An 8,091-nucleotide genomic window follows, 5' to 3' on the forward strand; every position below is an offset into this window, starting at 1 on the left:
TGGTGGAGCTGGCGGAGGTGGGGGGAGCATCCTCATGTTGATCTGGTAAAAACATCATCTAAATCCAATCTGCTGCAGCAAACAGGCCAGGGAGATGAAGGAAACCACATTAAAAACATGATGAAAGTTGCCTCGAGGCTCCTTATGTCACACTTGGGCTCTGGGCACTTGGGATTTTTTATTTCTTCCCTTTTTCTTCCTTTAATAAACCCAAACTTGGCATTCTTCACACACACACATAGGAGTGCAAGCCAAGGGGACATTAAAAGCTCACAGACAAGAGGGATTTGGGTTCCTTGGCTCCCATTGGAATTTCTGAGGCCTTTCAGCAGATGACCTGCCTCCTTGGGTGGAGAAAAAGCAATTTTCATTCTAAATAAGCAGATAAAAACTGGTCTAGACCAATCTAGATAATTTCTGTTGACCCCAGAGTCGCTTGGCATCACCTGGTGGCTTCTCCAAGGGGTTCAAAGAGAGGAAAGGGATGATCCTGTGAATCCTAGGGGTATGAGAAAGAGGCAAAACCCCCAAAATTCATTATTCGTACCCCATTGTGAGCTCCCTGCAGCAAGCAGAAAGCTAAATAAAACTCACACGTGGTTGATTTTTGGATTATTCCCTCCCACCTCCACTCCAGACCCCTCCCAAACTGATTTTGGGGCAATTGTTTCCTCCCCTGACCTAAGACACCAAACACCCCCCAGCCTGCAGCTCCCTCCCTGCTCCTCGCATCCCGCAGGTGGAACTGCTGTGGAAGAGGGGAAGAGGAAGGAGAGGGAGGAAGGAAGCAGGGGAGAAAACAAGGGGGGAAAAGTGGAGGCTGCACATCTGCTCTGTGACTAATGCAGGCTGTGGCACACCCGTACGGGTCCCTTTTTATTGCTAACATTCTTCCTCAGTCAGAAACACTTTTTTACCACCCCCCTTCCCCTTCCCTCCCGGCTTCAGATGTCCCAGAGGAATGTTTAAGCGATTATGGAATCCCAGAGGAGTTTGTTGCTTCCCTTTTTAATTTGTTCCATGCTAGTTGCTGGCTTTTTAAAGCAGTGCCCAGCTCGCTGTTCCCTGAGAGTCCAGCCCAGGGCTCCTTGTTCCGGCTCTGGCACGGAATTCCTCCCGACTTTGTTCCCCAAATCCCCGCGGGTTTATAGCAGGGCTGCAATAATTTACTCGATGCTGAAATTGGTGATTACCTGCTCTGATTTCTGAGCTTATGTTTAAATAGAAATGCTAAAAATACTGACTTAAGCCAATCAAGAATAGAAAAAAGAAAGGTATTATTGGCCCCTTTTCACTTGGCTGGCGTTCACAGGCGAGCTGTGATCCTGCAAGGCCGATGAAATGCCTGGTGTTATCCAGCTCCAGGCACAAGCTGAGGTCTGGAAAAAACTCCCTTTGGGTCCCCCAAAACGGGTCAAAATCCCAAAAATGGGTCCCCCAAAATCAACTGGGATTGCAGAAGCTCTGCATGCTTTTAAACCCTTCAGGCCTCTCTGCCCGCTGACCAAGGTGAGGGGTGGTGGCAGATACCCAGGGAATGCCTCGAGGTGGTCTAGGAAGTGCATGGCAGGAAAAGAAATTAAATATATTCTTCTCAAAAATCAGCACTGCAGCTCCTGGCCTTTGGTTTTTCATTTACTTTTGGTTTTTTGGGGTTTTTTTTGTTCTCATCATGAGCATAGCGCAACCTGACTCTGCCTGTAATCCCTTTTTCTGGAATTATCCCATTGGCTTTCTGGATGTCCCTTAGCAACAGTTGCTTCCAAACCAAAGGCAGGAAAGCCTCAGACTCAGAGCAGCCACGAGACGACTGGGAAATGGAATTTATAAAACCCAAAAGTGTTTAAGACAACTTTTCTGAGATGAAAAGAAGGAGATGTCCAACGAGCTTGGAAGGGTGACACAGCTTGAAGCATCCCTCATTAATTAGAAGGGGAGGAATTCCTGGCCCATTTTGTCCTTAACAGCATCATTAGGGATGTTAAATCCTTAATCCCAATATTTTGTCAAATCAGGTGCTTTTCCTTGGTGAACAGTCTCCTAGCCAGTTTTGCATCCAAATGCCTTGGATCCCCCTCCATGGATGGGGACTCCGCCACTTCCCTGGGCAGCTCATTTCCTGGGAGATCTCAAAGAAGCTTCACTGCACAAGACATCCCCAAAAAGCCAACTCCACATGGAGGTTTGTCAGTTTCTTTTAACACACAGAGAAAAACAGGAGTTTCCCTGGCAAAACAGATGCTCATGTCAATAGTTTTGGTCCACTGGGACCTCAGATAAATCCAGTGCACTGGAATGCACCCCTTGGACATTTGTGCGTGGAACAGACACTGTTTGTGTCCTTAACATGCATTTATTCAAGGAAATAACTACTTTATTGAAACAGAGATGTTCAGTGCCCAATGACAATGACATTTATTCTTAATTCTTGGGCTCCAGAAAGACTTGAGAAGCTGAAGTGAGTCCCTGACCCTGATAACCCCCTTTCAATCAAATCAGCTCCTTCAGTTCAGCTTGCAGGGGCAGGAGGTTTTGTTGTTTCGGCATTTTGCTGACTTTTTTTGCTGATTTCATTGCAATTCCACTGCTCCCCAGAACCAAAGGTAAAATGTAGGAGAGGGCAATCCCCAGGAAACGAGCATCCCCCGGCTCTGCTGCGCACCGAGCCAGCAGAAACCACCTTCCTTTACGGGCAAAATGAATTTCACGTCCAATTCTCCTTCCCATTTCTGCGTGTGGTGTCCATGCCGTTTCAATTTCTGTGTGACAAAATGTTCTCTTGATAGGAACCAGACCTGTGGCTGCTTCAGCACTCAGATATGGGAGCGCTCGCCTGCGAGTGCCATCTATCACGGCAGTGGAAAACCGTGGCACTCGCAGCGTCCTTGGGGAGGGGGGGAAACCACAATTCTTTCAAGATTCGCCAGTGACTTTACAAGTTAAGCCTGTCAGTTTAGCACTAAATCTTACACTTGAAATGCTGAAATGAAAAAAGAAAAGGAAAACCCAAGGGGGGAAAAAAAAAAAAAAAAAAAAGAGACCGAGCTTCCAAACTGGAAAGTCGAGGTGTTTTGAGGTGTTTGGGGCTTGTGAGGATTGATTTGTGGGGCTTTCCCTGCCCTCTCTGCAGCCAGATCCATCCTATTCCTGACCTTTGCTGGACCAAAGCATAGCAAGCATTGGACCAGGCTGCCCAAGGAATTGGTGGAATCACCATTCCTAGAATGCCTAGAATGAGGCACTCGGGGATGCATTTTGGTGGTGGGGGAATGGCTGGACTCGATGATTTTGGAAGGCATTTCCATCCTAAAGTCCTACATTTCAGGGTGTAAGGTGGCTTGAGGAGGCTGCTGGAGAGATCTGGAGCGATCCTGGCGCAGAGAAAAAGAGAATCAAGCAGTGGCAAGGTCAAGGATATATTTACACTGCTTATCAGGAGGGAGACCACAGGATCTATGCTTGAAAGGAGAGGGTAAAAAAATCTCATTCACAACATTTAATGAAAAACATTTTTCCCTCCTGCCCTGCCCTGAGACAATTTTCACAGAAATATCAGTTTCCAATTACTTTTTTTCTTTTGTTGGTTTTATTGGGGGTTTATTGAAGAGCAGAGAAGTCCATTTTTCATGGAGAAAACAGCAAACCCCTGCTAAGCTTGGGGAAACAACAATCAAAATAAGAAGAGTGAAAGAAAAGAAAAGAAGGAGCTGTTTCCTGGGGAAGGACTAAAACCATCAGACTGTGGTTTCTAACAGAGAATAAATCCGACTTATTTTATTACTCTTAGGGGTCTAATTGCCATTAGACCTTAATTGTCTCCTGGCTTGCTTTGCAAAGCACAGAAAGCACAGCCTGTGCTGGCCACTGGCTGCAATCATCTGCTCCTTTGATATTCATGGGCGCGTTTTCCCCCTTTCATCTTGATGTAAACGAGGAAGCAGAGGCTGCTGTGATCCTCCTGCACCTGACAGCTCCAAGGTCCAGACAGGGCTCCTGTGACCCAGCCCACGGGGCTGTGGCTGGAGCTGTCTGAACCAGACTCAGCCTCCTGAGCCCTCCTTGTGTTTCTTCTGCCACCCCTTTTTGTCCTGCTGCCACGTTCAGCAGGTGTTGCCCTTCCTTTCCAAGCGGATCCTTTTGAAAAGACATCAAAAAGCTTCTTGTCAGGCACAAGAAAAGGGGTATTTGTTTAGGCTGAATCCGCTCCCTAATTACCATACATGGTCTTCCATCAACAACAAACAGAACTGGCCACGAGGGCTGTGTTTTTAAAAGCTCAATTGATCCGAGTGGAGTCTCAGAATCGTAGCCAGATGAAATTATTCTGCTTGTGTTTGAACACAAGCTGGTTTCAGGGGAGCAGAAAGTGGCAGCAGAGAGCCCATGTGGCCAGCACCCTCCTTCTGGGTCATTTAACTCAGCAAGTGACTCCTGCCAGAATGGTTTGGGTTGGAAGAGACCCTAAAGCTCAGCTCATGGCACCCCCTGCCATGGGCAGGGACACCTTCTGCTGTCCCAGGTGGCTCCAAGCCCTGTCCAGCCTGGCCTTGGACACTGCCAGGGATCCAGGGGCAGCCACGGCTTCTCTGGGCCTCACCACCCTCACAGCAGAGAATTCCTTCTCAATATCTAAAGTTAACCTACCCTGCTTTGGTGATCCCTCCAAACAAGTGGGATCCAGAACAGGACCCAGCAGCTCCCCAGGAAGATGCAGGTGGGAGCTTGCCTTGCATTCACCATCCTCCTCTCCTCCTCCCCAAACAATCTGGGCAAACGCCAGAGGCAAAGATGGAGAGATTTCCCCCAGAGTTTTATTTTTTTTGCTGAATTACCTTTCCTGGTCTCCGTGGGGTGGGGATTTCCATGCGGTGCCTGCGTGTCAGTCCAGCCCTCCCTGTGCCGTGAGCACGTGTTCAGGCTGAAGGGGATCATTCTGGGGCTGTGGTTGAGCTTCCTAATGATGCACGAATGCTGGGGGCAATTTGTGCCTTTATTTTCCTAAATAAATGTCCTGTCTCCTTGGGTTTGTGAGGTTTGGCACATTCATTACTCTCGGTGTTCTAAGGGCAGGAAAAAAATAGTATAAAATAATAATAATAATAATCGTCAGACAGCTGGGGATTTTCCTTCATAGCATCCAGGGCATGGAAAGCAACTTCCTCTCCCCCAGAGCAACAGTGACTCAAAACATGAGGGCTGAGGTAGCAAAATCACAGCATTTCAGTGAGCAGAAGCAATGGCAAAGCCAACAGCCCTGGGGGCTGAAGAGGCAGTGAAAGAAGTGGAAAAAAGTGAAAAAATGAAAAGTGTTTAAAAAGTGAAAAAGTGGGAAAAGTGGAAAAAGTGAAAAAGTGGAAAAAATGGAAAAAGAAAGTGAAAAAAGTGAAAAAAAGGGAAAAAAGAGAAAAAATGAAAAAAGTGGGAAAAGGACCAGCTGTACTGTCCAAAATGTAGACAAAGTATGGATTGATCTAGACAAGGGAGGTCTTGCAACAAGTCTGCAAGAGCAGGGACAATTCCATGCATCAGCACATCAGGAATGAGCTCAAATTCTCAGCATTCCTGCCAGTGATGGATACAGGAGGCAGGATAAAACATTCATCACTAGGAGGAGAATTCATTTTTGATCACAGTCTCAGAATTGGAAAAGACTCACCATGCTCATCAAACCCAGCTCCCTGCTCCTCGTGGGACTGCCTAAACTTAAACCACATGGCTGAGAGCATTGTCCAAGTGCTGCTCGAGCTCTTCCAGCCTTGGTGCTGTGATCACTTCCCTGGGAAGCCTCTTAGGGTGCCCAAACAGCCTCTGGGGAAAGAAAAAAAAATTTAAAAACCTTAAAAATCTAAAATCTTCGCTGGGATGGACATTGAATCCCAGGATGGTTTGGGTTGAAAGGGACCTTAAAGATCATTAAGTCCCACCCTCTGCCATCGCCAGGGACACCTTCCACTATCCCAGGGTGCTCCAAGCCCTGTCCAACACTGCCTGGGAAACTTCCAGGGATGGGACTCCATCAGCTCCCTGGGAGGCCCATTCCAGTGGAGGGATCTCTCCTAATGTCCAGCCTAACCCCTCTCTCTCATGCCTGACCACACCCAGCTTCATCTCCAGCCCTGTGTGCCATGGGCAGCTGAGGTGTGAGCTGAGGGCTCATCCTGGGGGGAGAGGATGGATTTTAGCCAGGCCGTCGTGCTGCTGGGACTGGGGTTGGATATCCTCTTTGTGTCATTCCTCAAGGAACCTCAACCTTCCCGACTGCGTGTCTCCATCCCGGGGCAGAAATCTCAATTTATGGGGATTGTCACGCAGCTGGCTCTGCTTTTTTTTTTCCCCTTTTATATTTATTTCACATTTTAAAGGCATCATTTTGGTTTTTTTTCAATGAGCATCTCCCTCTCCCATCATGCAATGCTTTATTTTTTTGGCAGCGTGGTCGACTCGTCGTGGGTGAAATGCTCCTCTCTGGAACAAAGAGGGGAAAAGGAAATGTGCACATCCCACAGTGGTCAAAGTCTCTGTAGCACTTCTGGGAACATCCCTTAGCCAGGACTCTGCCAGGTTTTTCACATGGGATGTACACTGTGATGGCAATATCCCCTCCCCCAGGTTTGACAGCAACATTTTGGGTTCAGACACGTGAATTCCACTCAATTCCAGCCTGAAGCTCCAAGCCTGCACCCCTCAAATTGAAAGAAAAAGAGGAAAATGCCAGATTTGAAGGAATAATAAAGGTGAACACATACAGGTCCTGGGACACATTAACTTAGGATTCTTGCAGCTGTTCCCAACGTGCTTTCTGTTTCCATGGTCACTTCCAAGCCATCTCAAAGTCCCAAAGTGTTTAAGAACAAAAAATCCACAGAAGACAGGCGCTGTGGCCTCCTGTGCAATATGAAACACTTTTTTGGTTTTTGTATCCTGGAGAATATCTCACCAATATTTATATCTGATTCTGGATCCTGCTTTCAATCCTGAGCATACCAGCCCATCCTGAGGATTGAGTGGAGCGTCCCAAAGGAACTGGTTAAAAGGGCCTGGAAGGACAGGACCCAGGGAATGGCTTCCCACTGCCAGAGGGCAGGATGGATGGGATATTGGGAAGGGATTGATCCCTGGGAGGGTGGGCAGGCCCTGGCACAGGATGCCCAGAGCAGCTGTGGCTGCCCCTGGATCCCTGGCAGTGCCCAAGGCCAGGCTGGACACTGGGGCTTGGAGCAGCCTGGGACAGTGGAAGAGGTCCCTGCCATGGCAGGGGTGGGATGGGATGACCTTGAAGGTCCCTTCCAACCCAAACCATTCCATGATTCTGTGATCCCGTGATTATGCAACTGCAGGAAGCAGAAGATGCTACAAGTCTGTTGCAAATCCTCCTGGATGGAAGACATTTGCCACACACAGATACTTGGATCTTTTCAGCTCCTGAAAAAAAAAAAAAAGCCAGGAGTATTGGAATGTCATCTCTGTGGAGCTCCTCCCTCAACTGTTGTGCCTGTCTCTCCTTCTAGGTCTATCCAGCCGTTCCCATTTGCACATGCTGGACATGCTGCCCACAAATAAAGTATTAATTTTTAAATTTTGTTTTTTTAACTTTAGAGGTTAATGAGTTTAAATGAGGTTAATGAGTTTAAATTTTACTGAGCTATAAAGCCACCCTAGTTGAAAAGCTCTCCACATGGGCGAGATTATCTTGTCAGGCAGGAGCCATCCCTGTTAGCTGAGTGGGAGATTTGCATGGAAAGTTCCCATTAGGGCTAATGCAAGTCATATGTGGCAAGAGGGAAGGGAAGAGTTGGGTGGGAGAGCAAGTGCCGTGAGAAAGTGGGATAACTGGGTGGAAAGACTGGATTTTCGGAGAAATTTCTTCACAGAATGTGGTGGAGTCACCAGCCCTAAGGGTATTTAAAAACCCTGTGGATGTGGCACTTGGTGACATGGCTGGTGGTGGCCTTGGCAGTGCTGGGAGAGCATTTGGACTCGATGATCTTCGAGGGCTTTTCCAACCGAAATGATCTCGTGATTCTAAAAAGGGAGGGGGAAAGGTGGCAAAGAGACAACGAAACCCCCAGGAATCAGCAGCAGTCGTGCTCA

The sequence above is a fragment of the Motacilla alba genome, chromosome 7 (genome assembly GCF_015832195.1).
Source record: "Motacilla alba alba isolate MOTALB_02 chromosome 7, Motacilla_alba_V1.0_pri, whole genome shotgun sequence".
NCBI lineage: Eukaryota > Metazoa > Chordata > Aves > Passeriformes > Motacillidae > Motacilla > Motacilla alba.